The sequence below is a fragment of the Lygodium microphyllum genome, chromosome 13 (genome assembly GCF_053477565.2).
Source record: "Lygodium microphyllum isolate KBCC chromosome 13, Lygodium_microphyllum_v1.1.10, whole genome shotgun sequence".
Classification (NCBI taxonomy): Eukaryota; Viridiplantae; Streptophyta; class Polypodiopsida; order Schizaeales; family Lygodiaceae; genus Lygodium; species Lygodium microphyllum.
The window spans coordinates 154,952,946-154,964,122 of NC_141147.1; positions in this window are offsets into that span (position 1 = coordinate 154,952,946).

The window sequence follows — 11,177 nt, forward strand, 5'->3', positions numbered from 1 at the left end:
GAGCTTGCATGGTTTAATGAAGCAAGCCTTTATGAGAATCTCCTCCAGGACTGTATTGCTTATTTGTTCAATGAGCATCCTACTAAATCTCCTCTGGGGTATTTGCTAAAACTAGGACAGGAGGAAGTTGTTGCCAATGCAGTCAATGCAGTAATTTTGATGATTGATCCATGATCTAGAAGAGCCTTTGATGCTTGGAAGGCATTATGGAGTACCTTTATGCAAGATCTCCCTCCTATTCCCATATATGCAAGCTGTGAGCTATTGAGAGCTCAATCCTTCTATTCCAATTGAAGAAATTTTCTTTTTCAAGCTCAAAGATTCCTCTCTTGCTAAGCACTGCAACCATGGAGCATATTGGAGTATAATGGAGCATCTTGGAGCACTCAAAAAGGGTTGTTGATTGCCATATTCATCAAGAATCATATAGTACTTGGTCCTTGAACTCTTATTCTCTCAAATTCATCCTCTTACTGAGCCATAACCAATTGCTTGAGAGAATGCAAGAGTCCAATTCTTCATAGTCATTTTCCTTCACTTTCATTGCATTGGAATGGGTAAATTCATGCTGAAACTCATTGAGGATTATTTCTTATGCTTACCTTAACCAATTGAGGAGTTGTTTCTTGGCTGAGCCACTTAAATCATTAAAAAATCCATTGTATAAGGGTAAGCTAGCAATGAGTCACTGCTTGGTAAGACCCTACCCTTGATCCCAATTTTCCATTCCATACATTTCATGAAAAGGTTCAATTCCTACTTCCAAATGCATCTCATGCTGGGTATTTAATTAATAAATGTCTGCCATGTATATTCTAGGTGAGGAAAAGCTCAATGCTAGGTGAGGTGGCAAGACAAAAGAGGGGTGACCCCCCTTGCCATCAAAGACCTTGAAGGGGTGCACAACCCAGCCCAGGGCTCGGCGGATCTTTGCCCATCTTTGCCCACCTCCCAGTGATCTGGAGCCCGAAGTTGCTTGCAGGTGTAGGTACCCTCTTGAAGAACCAAGATATTGACTTGGCACTGATGTATGGATATATTCTTGGCTACAAATGTATGGAAAAATACTACTGAGGATGTATTTGTAGACATGAGAATACATATAGAGTCAATGGCAGTGAACACAATGCTTGGAAGGTATGGGAGATGCCTATGCATGGGGAATTATGCGAAGAGATTCTTATGACATGCTCAATTTTGGAATAAGGTTGCAAACAGTGAATTTGGATGACTGGGCAATGTATTATGCCATGTGGGATGACCCTTCAATCATGCATTGACAAGTTGATCCATTGCAACCCTTTCTTGACCCCCATAGGGTGCTCTAAGCAAATTGCTTGCATTTACAGAAGTATACCTACTCCCAAGAACAGAGTGCAGGTCTTGCAAAGTGCTCACAGTCTTACTAAGGACTTTGATCAGTTTTGGAGCTCTATTTGGACTCTACAAGATACTTGCAGGTCAAAATAAGCCTCCTACAAGTGTAGACACAATGCTAGACTACATAGTCAGAATTTTCTATATAAAATCTAGGAGTACCTGCTTATGCTTAGTTCAAATAGGGAATCCTTGGCTTTGACTTGAACAAAAAATTAGGTCAATCGGAGCTTCCTAGCTCAAGTTACGAGAAAAACACTAACAAGTGTTCTAATGGGACTACACCTAGCCATGGCATGGAATAGGGGAAAAACCAAGGCCAATGAAAATGTTCAACAACAAATCAAGGATGCATGAGAACCAAGGACTAAGAACAACCCTGAAATGGATTACAAGGAGTATCCTTATGACATTGGAAGCCTCAATGCTCTTAATGACACTCTATGTAGGCATGAGACAAGGCATAATATGCAAAGTAATGATGTTCTGAGTGGGCTTGTTTTCAGAACCTAGCATGTGCTATAATTGGTTTTCTTGGTGTGTCTGGGCTTTACATGTAATGTGCTTGGCATATCTGGCTTATTACTTATTATGCGATTTTTTGTATGCTTGGCATGCCTGGTCCATAAATTTTGGTGTCCAGCATTGCCAGCAGTGCTCTAGAACAGAAAAGTATTTGCTAGGATATAATATTGGTCCACTTGAACACAGGCAGATCTTATTGGAATACTGTATATTGATAGGAATTGCTACTGAAGGAGTTACCAAGTGTGCAATTGTTGGAGGCCAAACCAGGTATTCCATTGGATGTTCCAGTGACGTCCTGAGAATCTGATGGAACCACCCAGGTTGTCCCAGATCCTTACTGTAGTGGTTCTAGTTGTTCTATCATCTTTTGTCAAAATGATGGACTCAATGAAGCACCAAAATTTTATAGAAGAATAAGTCATGGCTCAAAACTGTGTGTGCGCATGGGTTTCACCATGCTTGTAAATAGTATTTATGTCATCGAACATGTAATTCCTGTCTATACCAAGGTAATGTACTCTAGTAGCTAAACTTGGTTGCTTGCATATTCCGGAGAGAAGTACCTTTGGGTTCTTTCAAGGATGTGGCAATTGGTGCTATGCTCACTTCTGGGAACTAAAGTGGTAAACAAAACCAAGGATAGGAAACATCTGGGTCACCATTAGAGCTTTAGTGCCTATATACATATCCACATTTCTGAGACACGCAGCAAGGCGTGCTGTCCCCATATGCAGTGTAATATTTCTGATGTTACCAATGTATTATTGTTATGTGATACAAAAATGTAAAATCAATCTAGTACAAACAAAGCTCTTTACCTTCAAAGATGTCCATGATGAGCTGTATAAGGTAGATTCAAACAACACAAAGCCAGGTGTGGTTGACTACAGGATGGTTTGGCAATGGTGTTGAAATTATTCTCAATTGGGGTGTGCTGATTTGGAAACTAGGAAAGTAGGGCTTCTATTTGAATCGTATCTTCTCCCAACGCTTCTAATGTCGTTTTTTTTCAAATTCTCTTTAAGTTTGCAGTGGCGGTCCTGGATAGTAAGTCTTTTATGATCTTTATAGTTGCCAAAAAGTACTTTATATCTCATTGTTATGGCGCTAATTCAAAGACAGTTATGGTCTTTTTTGGGGTTTGTCATTAGATGTATGATCGATTAAGTTTAATGAAGATAGTTGTGGTCAATGATAGTGCAAAGCACTGGTATCCAGATCTCACCAACACACCATGTAGACTGGAATGTAAGCCTTGTGAGGTTGAGGTTTTACTTTTTAGTTGTGCTTGATGAAATCTTTGTTTGCTTTTAGGTCCTACCATCTTACCATTGAATGTAGTTAGCTGCATGTCTTGCAGTTGTACCTGGTCTAGCTGTGTGCTCAAGACTTAGCACTCTTGATCTAGACGTGTGGAAATCGTTAGTTTAAACCATCTCAAAATCTTCATTAATCAGAATATATGTAGCTTTTGTTCATGTGGTGGCCCAAATGCACGCAGCACAAGTCAATTTGACTTGAGATTTAATTTTTGAGTTTCTACCCTCCCCTATTGTGTATGTGATATCTGTCCTCATAAAGTAGCTTTGAGTTTCTATTCTGGTGCAGAAACCCGAGGTAAGTATCATAGAATCAAAGACAGTTATGGTCTTTTTTGGGGTTTGTCATTAGACAATGCACTCCTGCACTTTCCGGCTGTGCTACCTGCAGAGATCTGCTCCCAAAACAGAAAATGAAAGCAACACTGCTCCTCTTACCAGAACACCGCGAGCTTGGCTTGCTTTCTTGAGCTCCTTACCACGAACAAGGCTCTGATACCATGTCAAGATTGTGGGAGAGAAGGAAGGAGTCTCACTTGTAGCTTTCTTGCTTGCACAATGGGGGAATACACACAAGGGTGGAGGCTGAAAACAGTTTTCCTCTTCTTAGTTGTGTAAGCCAAAAAAATACTCTCATACAAAGAAATAGAAGAACCCTATATATGGGTCTCAAACCAAACTCAACTAACTAAGGTGGCATACTAACCAAGCCACGAACTAGAGTAGATAAGGATAGCTATCATGTAGCTATTATTCATGGGCGGTGTACCAACCGCATCTACAACTGACAAGTCGGTGACATAAATACACAACGGTCACCCTGGTGTATCACGAGTGGAGCTCGATATCTCAACACTTAGCAACAACTCTTGCCGTATAAGCTGGCTTGGGGTTTCTAGGGGTACTTTTTAGCTTGTACACCCATTTGCACAGCAAAGTCTTATTGCCCTTAGGCAATGCAACCAAATCCCAAGTCATACTCTTGTGTAAGGAGTCTATCTTAGACTACATAGCCCTCTCCCATGAGTGATTATCACCCCTGTGCATAGCCTCATCATAGGTGGGAGGCTCTCTTGTATTTGTAACTAAGACAGAATGCATCAAGGGCTCAAATCTATCAGGCGGACGTCTATCTCTAGTATACCCTCTCACTGCAAGCTCTGTTGCTTGTCCAACACCCTCGCTAGGTATACCAACTGTTATTGTAGGTTGTCCCACTGGCTATAGCCTCATCATAGGTGGGAGGCTCTCTTGCGTTTGTAACCAAGACATAATGCATCAAGGGCTCAAATCTATCAGGCGGACGTTTATCTCTAGTAGACCCTCTCACTGCAAGCTCTGCTGTTGCTTGTCCAACACCCTGGCCAAGTGTACCAACTGTTGTTGCAGGCTGTCCCACTGGCTATGCAAGAGCACGTGGCTCCTCCTGGAATATAACCTTGTGTATCTCTACCACCTTCTTAAGCTACTTATGCATCTTGTCTTCATGGAAGACTACATCATGGCTATGAATGACTTTACGCACCTGCAAATCCCATAGACGATAACCCAACTCTCCTACATCTCTATAGCCAATGAAAATGCATTTGAAACTCTTAGGATCCAACTTACTATACTCGTCCTTGGGCACATGGCATAATGCCTCACATCCAAAGACACATAGATGCGCATAAGATAAGATTTCCTAGTCCATAACTCCTCTGCAACCTGGAAATCCAAACCACTGGAAGGTGATCTAATTATGATATGCACAGCTGTGCTAAATGCCTCAGTCTAAAAATCCCTATGGTAGGCTTGCATGGCTAAGCATAATACGTACATGCTCCTGGACGGTTCTATTCATCTACTAAGCCAACAAACCATTCTAGGGTGGGATATAGGGGGCGGTCAACTGATGCTTAATACCCCTCTCGTCACATAGCTGCTCAAAGGCAAGTGATACATATTCTCCCCCATTGTCAGTCCTAAGGCATTTCAGCCTATGCCCAGTCTGGTTCTCAACCAATGCAAGCCATCTCTAAAACACAGCCAAGACATCTGATTTAAGCTTAATGGGATAAGCCCAAACTTTACACGAAAAATAGTCAATAAATGTCACTAAATACTTTGCACCACCCATAGACTGACAGGGCATAGGCTCACAGACATCCAAATGTACCAATGCCAAGGGCTCACTTGTGCGTGTCCTACCGAACTTCTTATGCATATTTCTAGTTTGTTTGCCATAAAGACAATACTCACATGAATCAAAACATGCATAGTCAAGGGGCAGTAAGTACTGCAAACTAGAAAGCATTCTCGTTCCCTTCAAGGACATATAGCCCAAATAGGCATGCCAAAGAGATATGTGTGGGATGGAGCTGACTAACAAAACTTAGTCAATAGAGGACCCATCAACTACAAGAGGATAGAGGCGGCTAGCCTTGGTCCCTCTAGCAAGCACAAGTCTGCCATGGGTGATCTTCTAGGTAGAATCCCCAAATGAAACATGAAATCCAACATCATCAAGCTGCCTTACAAACATAAGACTGTGTGTAAGCACAGGTACATGACGTACATCCTGTAATAGAAAACTAATGCCAGTAGAGAACTGCAGCTGTAGATTCCCAATGCCAATAATAGCAAGTGACCTATCATCACCCAAGCAAACCAAACCAAAGATAGTGCAGTAGGAATGGAACCACTCATGGCATGGTGTAACATGAAATGAAGCACCAGAATCCAAAGGCCAGCACAATGCATACATAAAGTATACCTTGGTCAATGACATAGCATCACAAGAACTAGTTGCAAGTATGTACTCTCCATTGAAGTCATCAATCTACACGATATTTATTTCCTCGATTCTCACGCTAGATTTTGTAGGTATCATGCTGCGATTAGAGGACTTTTCCTATACTTTGTCTTTTCTCTTCTCTTTGCACTTCTCATTGCGCAAATCATGACACTGTGGGTGTATATGACCCTTCTTATGACATGTCACATTATCATTTCTCCCAAGAGACTTGCCACGCGACTTAGACCTAGACTTCTGCAAGTCTCTACCATGTCCGTACCCATAGTCATTCTTTCCACTACCATCTTTGCCTCTAACAGTCAAAGCATGCAACACACGAGAGGCATCCAAGTTCTTACGGTTGATCTCTTCCTCTAGAAGAGCACTCTCTACATCAAGAAAGTTCAAAATAGTAGCAGGAGCACATAAGGCAGTGCAGAATACATCCCATGACTCACTCAGAGTCCCAAGCAAAAACAATGGAGTAACCTCATCATTAAAGGTAATGCCCTGCGAAGTCAAGTTCTTGAGAATAGCATGGAACTGGCTCAAATGAGCAAACATTGTCATATTCTCCTTCATGTGCAAGTCCATAAGCTGCTTCAGCCAATACATCTGACTTGCCGGACTTTTCTTGTCATAGAGGTTATTGATCTTATCCCAAAACTGCCAAGCATCTGTACTTCCTCAACCACATTGTAATGCACGTGTTCAGTGAGAGACAAGATGAGGGTGGACTTGCATAACTCATCAAGCTCATCCCATTCATCTCATCAGTCATAGTTTTAGGCTTCTCATCATGCATCCTTAGTGGCATGATCTATGATTTTTGCATTAATACCTTTCAAAATTGGCTCTTCCAATAGGCATAATTTATACCATCAAGCTTAGTGATGTTGAAGATAGCACTGTCAATGGAACAAAATGCTATATTCTAGTCCAAAATGGTGCAGAGAATTCAAAACTACTTATTGTTTTATGTTGTAAACAGCCAAAATACCACCAAAACCAAGGCAAAATGGCGAGAAACGAGTTTTTAATTATGCTTCCCACCAAGTACCATCAAAAGTACATCAAACCAGGATGATTTAGCATAAACAATACATGACAGCCCAGAGATATATGCTTGTTGTAATTTGTGGCAGCAGTGTACAATGAGAGTTGATAGTATGCAAAATCCAATATTCAAAGTCAATCACTAATTGTCAATGCAAAACCAACATCAAACGGGTATAAACAAGCATGTAACAATCAAATTGACATGAGCCAACACCCAAGCATGTTAGACAAACTCCGTCAGTAAAGTCGATACACCCCCCAATCAACAGGGAAAAATCTACATACCACTGCCAAGACCTGACACAAGTCAGTGTCTAATCAGTGAATACAAAGCAGAATCAACCCAAGTACATCTACACGAACCAATGTATATCAACCATACATCATCCACGAGGAGATCCCAGTCTCAAAGATCCAAAAGCTCAACATGCATAACTTGCACTACTCAATGTCTGATAAGCATACAAAGATGCTCCCACTGGCACAAAAGCCATAAGTGTCAAGCAAATAAGCTCAAACAAAGCATGTAAGAGCACCAGTGATGGATTATCCAAGATCATACCTCAATAAGACATCCAGAGCATATGAGCAGTCAAGTATCCAATGATAGCATCCAATGTCATGAAGACAATCCCAATCAATCTCTATGATGAGCCAAAGCAAGACCAAAATAAGCTCTAGAATATCCAAAGTCAAGCCCAAATGAAGTTCCAATAGCATTCAAGTCCAAACAATGTAACTAGCATATGTAGGTAACATAAGCATCAAGCATGTACCAACAGGTCATATATAGACCATAGGCATAACCTCTGTCACAAAGCATGCTAATGTAGACAATTCCAACCAATACAGAGCTCAAAAAAGGCTCCAAATACATTTTGAAACCATCCAAAGCATTTTCTAACCTTTATTTGCATCCGAATAGTCATATGAAACACCCGAGAAGCCCCTGTGACCAATAGGCAAAGCATAAAGTGACTAAATCAGCTTCAGACCTAGAGTGCACACAGTAGTGATTTACTATGTACAACTGAGTATTTTAGGCCACTAAATCAGTTCCAAATGATGGCCAATCAATATGCATACATTTCCCAAACATTCGGGGACCACTCGAGACCTAACCGGGTATAATCGAACATCAAATGACCATGTAGCATAAGTATAAAGTGTAATGACAGGGGGGATCCCCTGTTTTGGGCTGCCTATGGACTATGTAAAATAGTCAATGGCTGAGCAAATTCAGCCCCAAAAGCATCTCACATCATAGGCATACATTCCCCAAAAGCATCTCACATCATAGTCATACATTCTCCTAGCATTCCAGACCAACCGAGCATCAAATGTCAATGCCAAAGTGATCCATATATAAAATGCTAATGTAGCACTATTGTCGGCTACCTGTAAACTACGTATAATAGTCCCAAACCTGAAGTAACTCACATCAATGCTTAATGTCAAGGCTCAGGATCAAATGCCAAGCATAAACCAAGTGTATAGTGCCCAAATGAGGCTGCCAATGAGTGCCAAGGGAGGGTTGAAGTAAAAAACGAATTTTTTTGTACTCCCTTCCTACTATACCCTACAAACTAAAATAAACACTCAAAATAATGCTTCAATACCTTTGAAGAAATGCCCTAAGGGTGCCCAAATGGGCCAGGTAGATGCTTGGGAAGCCGAGGAGTGACGGGAGCTCGAGAGAGTCGGCTATGGCTGCCGAGAAGGAGCCCCAATGAGTGTAGGTAATCAATAGGAAGTTGAAGGAGCCATGGACCAAGAAAAAATGCTCAAGCAACCATCCTCTGATATCAGTTGAAAGGTGAGAAGGATCAAAGCTTACTTGGAAGAGCTATGGCAGGAGAGCAAGGGCAAGAAAGAGAGAGACACAAAATGGGAACTCCAACTATCACAATGTGTGACTGGGACTTCCTGACATATGATTTTTTATGCCGAGAAGTGCTTAAAAATGGCAAAAAATTACAAATATCAAGGGAAAAATGGACTTCATCGAAGGCGGTAGTGGCAATCAGTACGATTTGAAGCGACAAGTCCCTAAAGCGCTAGTGCTTATTTTCATGGAAATAAAATGATGGCGAATGGCTGAGCTAGAGTTCTCCTAGATGCAAAACGACGTCAAGAATCCAATGTCAAGTCTCGGATCTCCATTCCGAGGTCGTTTGATCCCCCATTTAATCCCCCCAAGGTTTGGGATTATGAAGTAGCGACTGGATCCGAAAGCCCGGAAGAGCATGACGGGGCCCAGCTTTGTAGATTTCGATGCCACGAAGCCACCCATCCAGACGGATCTCGAATCCGATGATGTTTGCCCCCTCAAAACTGAAAAATCCATTTGACCTGAAGTGTGAATGCAAAAAATCATGAACTAAATATTTTGGGTATTTAGCTTAAAGCTCTTAATTAAGAGCTTAATGGCAAAAAATGCCCACGAAATGAAACGATGGGGGAAAGGAGGGGGGAGGGGCAGTCAGTTTTTTGCGCCCCCTCTTTTCTCCCCAAATCATGCTTTCTGATCGATAGAGTGAAGAGGAATGCTCCTGGGCCTCGAATGCTTCTATCCTTCGCCCTCCATCACCACAAACAGATGAAGAAATGATGCACTGAGTGAAGAGATAAAAACCAGTCTTTCTCTCTCCTCCCTCTCTCTCCTGCATAGAGGGAATTCGTGTGTAAGAAATCAAGAAGAAGAGGGGCTGAAGAATGCTTGTCCGACTGTGATCGAATTGCTTCAAGATGAAGAGGAGGCTGAGGAAAGAGGTTCAGCATTGAAGAATGGTTGTTGTTCGATTTGTGGGCTACTCAGAATAATCATTTAAAAACCCGCAACACGCAAGACACGCGGTATGCTTCAATTTTACAAAGAAATTTGATTGTTTTTGTTGTTTCATAGTCCAAATGTTGTTCATATGCAATGAAATTTTGTTTGAACCTTGTCTACATCATGATTGAGGGCTATAACTATAGAAATACAAAACCCGTAATGATTTAGAGCCATTATTAATTTTTTAAAACCCATAAAATATCATTTTTAGTAAAAATTAGTAGTTTTTTTCGATTTTGAGTTGGAGAAAAGGGATAGAAATGGAATAAAATCAGAGAAAATGTTAAGTTTCAGTAAAAATGATAAGCCAATACAACAAATCAAAAAATTCCTATTTTCCATGAATAATAAATAGAAAAAATAGTAAAATTAGAAAAATTTATATTTTTTGTGCTAAAAAATATGAAAAAATAAGATTTATGTGTGTGAATGTTTGGCAAGGTTAAATCATGATATCAAGCCTCATTTTGGCATTTTTCTTTATGTTATAGTTCGTGTTTATTGCTTTTTACATACAAAAATAATACAAAACAACCATTTACACCTATGCACCGCAGCAACACCTAAATGGTGAGGGGAGGAAGTTTGTGCGATGATCTAATTGCTGAAAAGATATAAATTCTGATTTTCCTCTTTGTGCATAGCATTTAGAGATCGTTCCATAATTAAATATAGGTGACTAGTAGCACGGAAGTTTTGGTGCTAGTCCCTAAACCAGCGCTGCACATAACGCTTAGTTAAAATTTATGAAAGGGATGTTTTCCGTACCTCACATGGCTCATTTTTTAATCATAAAATGGTTGTGAACAATTGTCATATGCCTTGCATCAAGCATGCCATGTGGTATCTCCTAGAATGCATTGCACTTGTTTGATAAACTTTGACCAACGTTGAGAGGACAAGAAACCTAAGCTGTAGATTTAGACGGGTTCTTCTGTTGGGGAAAGTTTTGTGAGGCAAATTAAAATATCCTGGAACGCTGAATTATAAAAGAGTGGAGTTTGTGCATTATGTTATATATGTTGGAGCAACACATCTTGGGGCTAATCCCCGAGGTGTAGGAGAGTCACAGTGGAGCCGCGACAATCAGTCGAAAGGTGCTTCCCTATGTGTGTATTATGAGGCACTATACCTATATGTTATGGGATCTCCCTCTGAGGAGAAGGGAAGATGAACGTTGGACCACATATTGGATACAAATGCAATATTTTCATAAGCATTTAGTGCAAAGTGAGTTTTAGATGCTCCTGGCCCCCGAGGCCGTATGGTGGGGTTGTCTGTC